This window comes from Petromyzon marinus, unplaced genomic scaffold (genome assembly GCF_048934315.1).
Source record: "Petromyzon marinus isolate PM22_M1 ecotype Great Lakes invasive population unplaced genomic scaffold, UKy_Petmar_22M1.pri1.0 PM_G_Scaffold_71, whole genome shotgun sequence".
NCBI lineage: Eukaryota > Metazoa > Chordata > Hyperoartia > Petromyzontiformes > Petromyzontidae > Petromyzon > Petromyzon marinus.
Window position 1 is genome coordinate 52,501 of NW_027423026.1, and position 5,000 is coordinate 57,500.

At 39.7% G+C, this 5,000-nt stretch overlaps 1 pseudogene; it reads right to left on the reverse strand.

Annotated features, from left to right (window-relative positions):
• LOC142920498 (28S ribosomal RNA) overlaps positions 1–5,000 on the reverse strand; it is a 10,885-nt pseudogene that overhangs the window by 2,172 nt on the left and 3,713 nt on the right.

Here is a 5,000-nt window from a genome sequence, read left to right on the forward strand (position 1 = left end):
CGAATCCCTGCTGCCGTGCATCAATGGCAACAAGGAGTAGAGTCGGTAAGTTACCGGATTCTCGAACTGATGTACTCCAAAAAATAAAGAATTAAAATAACAAAGTCTAATCTATATAAGTAATCTTGAATAAAGCTTATTTTTAATCTTCTTTGAAGGCAGAAAATAGTAAGGTAAAAATAAAGTCCTCTCTATGCTCTGAAGTAACATATAAAAAAAACTAGCAATAAAAAAAAATACCAAGTCTTCGTCTTGGAAAATAACAAAATCTAAAAGAAAAATCTTCTTTGTGGAAAATAGTAAAATAAAAAAACCAAGTCTTCACCTTGGAAAATAACAAAATCTAATCTAAAACATCTTAAATAAAACTTGTCTGTAGTCTTCTTTGTAGGCAGAAAATAGTACGTTACTTCTTTGAAGGCAGAAAATAGTAAGGTAAAAATAAAGTCCTCTCTATGCTCTGAAGTAACATATATAAAAAAAAACTAGCAATAAAAAAAATACCAAGTCTTCGTCTTGGAAAATAACAAAATCTAAAAGAAAAATCTTCTTTGTGGAAAATAGTAAAATAAAAAAACCAAGTCTTCACCTTGGAAAATAACAAAATCTAATCTAAAACATCTTAAATAAAGCTTGTCTGTAGTCTTCTTTGTAGGCAGAAAATAGTACGTTACAGGACTCTCGAACTGATGTATTCCAAAAATAAAGAATTAAAATAACAAAGTCTAATCTATATAAGCGCTCTTGATTAAAGCAGTGTAAAAAAAAAAATAGCAATATAAAAAACCAAGTCTTCATCTTGGAAAATAACAAAATCTAAAAGAAAAGAAAAGTCTTCTTTGTGGAAAATAGTAAAATAAAAAAACCAAGACTTCACCTTGGAAAATAACAAAATCTAATCTAAAACATCTTAAATAAAGCTGACTTTGTAGGCAGAAAATAGGAAGTTACAGGACTCTCGAACTGATGTAGTCCAAAAATAAAGAATTAAAATAACAAAGACCAATCTATATAAGTGCTCTTGAATAGGCTTCGTGTAAAAAAAATAGCAATAAAAAAATACCAAGTCTTCGTCTTGGAAAATAACAAAATCTAAAAGAAAAGTCTTCTTTGTGGAAAATAGTAAAATAAAAAAACCAAGACTTCACCTTGGAAAATAACAAAATCTAATCTAAAACATCTTAAATAAAGCTGGTTTGTAGTCTTCTCTCGAACTGATGTAGTGCAAAAATAAAGAATTAAAATAACAAAGTCTAATCTATATAAGTGCTCTTGAATAAAGCTTCCTGTAAAAAAATAGCAAAAAAAATACCAAGTCTTCGTCTTGAAAAATAACAAAATCTAAAAGAAAAGAAAAGTCTTCTTTGTGGAAAATAGTAAAATAAAAAAACCAAGACTTCACCTTGGAAAATAACAAAATCTAATCTAAAACATCTTAAATAAAGCGTATTTGTAATCTTCTTTGTAGGCATAAAATAGTAAGTTACAGGACTCTCGAACTGATGTAGTCCAAAAAATAAAGAATTAAAATAACAAAGTCTAATCTATATAAGTGCTCTTGAATAAGCTTCGTGTAAAAAAATAGCAATATAATAAAAATACCAAGTCTTCGTCTTGGAAAATAACAAAATCTAAAAGAAAGGTCTTCTTTATGGAAAATAGTAAAATAAGAATACCAAGACTTCACCTTGGAAAATAACAAAACCATCTTGAAAAAAGCTTATTTTTAATCTTCTTTGTAGGCAGAAAATAGTAAGGCGAAAATAAAGTCCCCTCTAAGCTCTAAAGTAACAAATACGACGTGTTAAAAAAAAACTAACAATAAAAAAAAGAACCAAGACTTCGTCTTGGAAAATAACAATCTAAATTGTGGAAAATAGTAAAATGAAATAAAAACCGACTTCACCTTCGAAAATAACAAAATCAATCTAAAACAAATGACATCTTAAAACAAAACTATTATTTGTTTCGGAGGTTGTCTATGACTGTTCATAGACCGCATAATTTCCACAGAACATTCTCAGAATATCAAGAGAGAAAAGCAGCGTTCTGCGGGAAATCATCTTGGCCAGTGATGTCGTTCTGGGTTTGGTCAGGCCCAGGGAGGTAAGTACCTCGTTATTCTCAAGGGGCCACTTTCCTCTTGCCCCAACCGGGAATCCAAAGAATGTGACCTTGCTAGCCTTCGTCAGCACTTTGACTTGATCACCAAGAGGGGTATAGTACGAAACTTTGTGCGAGGCAGCATCTGACAAGGTATTCTTTGAAAGCTCAAAACGGACGGTGACATCGATCACAACCGCCTCCTCATCTTTTGCAAACACGAGGTCAGGCTTTCTCATCTCTCCCGTCTCGGATATGAACCGTGGCTCTTTGTATACAGACCAGCCCAATCTAGCCGCTTCGTCTGCCAGAATGTTACTGATCTTGTTATGTCGCGCAATTCTTGCTTTCTGTACTGCAGGACATTGACCGAGAATGTGCGAAAGGGACTCGAATCTGGCAGAGCATTTCCTGCAGGAACGTAAGGCCCCATCTCTGCCTCTGTTCAAGCTTTCTCTTGTTGGGTAAATATTTGCCCTTAGTTGTAGTGCTGCGATAAAAAAGCATTGTTTAAAGCCGCACCATGGCCTCAACCAAGCATTACTGATTCTATCATGCGCAAAGTTTACAATGCCCCTTCCTTGAACCGGCTTTTCGCACCATCTCTGAAATTCATGCTCCCTCCAATCGCAGGGTCTCGGATATACAGGTTCTTTTGACACCGAGTCCCTGAGAACGAATGTTGGGATTGCATCACTGTCACCCCCTGCTCGTACCCACAAATTACGGTATTCTTCCTCCATACCCTGCGAGGACACAATATTACGGGTGATAGCATCGGACGAGTTTGCTATACGTTGCAGCCTTCTAACTTGAACCGAAGGGATTGTTTTTTCCAGTTTCAAGATGGCAAGGCCTCCGTCTCGGGCTCTGGCATATAACAGTCCATCACAAGTTGAAGCGGGAAGGTGGAGCCATCCTTTTACCGCCTTTCTAATCTCTTGGTCCAACCCACGGAGAGTTGATTGCTTGCAGTCCGAGTGGTCTGCAGGATATAACAATCTGGGTAGGGCATAGGCATTGAGTAGTTCAACCTTCTGAGTTGGCTTCAGAGGCGCCTCATCGATTTTCGAGATCCATGTCTTTAGCTGACAATGTAGATCAGGCTGTATAGTGCCAGTCCAAGGGCCAATTTTCAGACCAAGGTATTTCGTTGATTCATCAGGTTGGATCATATGGACATCTTTATTTTTGATAGTCCATGGGTCGCAGTTGTTCACCGTATATGAATCTTTGGTTGGGCTTATCATGAAGCCCTGGCACTTTCTGGCCTGAACCTCCAATCCCGATAGCCCACAAAATGATTCCAAGATCGCTAGATTGGCGGCCATACCAACCCAAGATTCGCTCACCAACACCAAATCATCAGCAAACGCAAGAGCTGTCACGTGGTCGGTATCAATGGAGTACCCAACTCCGTGTGACTCTAGGGTGCATATCAAAGGGTCCATGGCAAGATTGAAGAGCAGGGGTGACATGGGGTCACCCTGTTTGACACCAACACGTATGCTAATTTCTCGAGTCGACTCGCCATTGCTTTTGAACGAGGTCGTACACCGATCGTAGGCGTTCTGGATGATGCCCACCACGTGTTCATCTACTTTCTTGTGCCTTAACACCCATAAAATATGAGCATGCGAAACCGAGTCAAAAGCTTTCGCTATGTCGATGAACATGACAGCCAACGGCCTGTGCAATTTCTTAGCGTGTCTCATAAGGTCCTGTAGCACCTTAAGATTTTCAGAGCAGCCAGATGCCGCTATAAAACCACGCTGCCTTGGGTTTAAGGGACAAGCACGAGCAAGACGTGCAGTCATTATTCTGGAAAATAATCTCAGAATCATTGAACCAATCGTTATTGGTCTCCAGTTCCCCAATTCTTTCAGCTTTTCATCGTCCATAACCTTAGGAATAAGAATCGTCCTATTCTTTTTCAACTCTTTGGGAATAATTCCTGTAATCATCCATGCATTAAATAGGGCTGTCAGTGTCCGACCCTCGGGGTCGGCAGCACAGATTGCAGCCCTTGTTAGGCCATCTGGCCCAGCTGCTGACGTTGGTTTAATGGCCCGTATGGCAGTCTGAACTTCCTCCACCGAAATTAGGGGCTCAAAGTATTCGTTATTTGCAACACCTGATGACTTAAATTGGCCCAGGCCATTGAATGGCAACACCTTCTCCCATTTTTCGCAGTAAAAACGATATACATCTGCGTTCGGGATTCGGCATTCATGACGTTCAGTGCCATCCAGGACTAAGGACGCAAGAAGAGAGCGGTTCTTAAAGAAGAGCTTCTGGTGCTTCATGAAGCTTCCTCGTTTTTCCGCTCTCTTCTTCATCCAAGATCGTGTGGGTAATATCCTGGGTTTAATAATGTCGTTCTCGGGTTTTGAACGTTTGCCTTTGTTTTTCACCAATCTCATCGGACAAAGCATCAATGCTGTGGCAGTTTCTACGAGGGCATCATGTTGGCCCTCGCCGTTAAGCCAAGCCTTTATTGCCTCCATTGCAGGCTTTTCCAGGGTCCCAGAATTCTCATTCGTAAGCCGCTCAGCTGCTTGAGCGAGTATGGATGAAGTCCCCGTTGTTACATTTGGTGGGGGAGACAATGTCTCAAGAGGCCTAGAAGAAAAATGTAAGCTGTCTGACATGGGGGCCCCTGTCTTTTTACTTAGGTCCCGTCTCTTGTCAGAGACTTGCTTGTTGGTCTTAGTCCCAAGCGCTTCAGCAATGATCTTATTGATATTCTTTTTCCCCTGAAACTGCAACTCTAGAAGGGCCAGCTGTTCTACTTCCTTCAAAGACCAGCAGCTACGGTGTACCCCTCTCTGCGAGGTACCCTTTATACCATCTTTAATCCTTTCCTCATTACGGGTGACTGGGTGAGCATGCCTCTT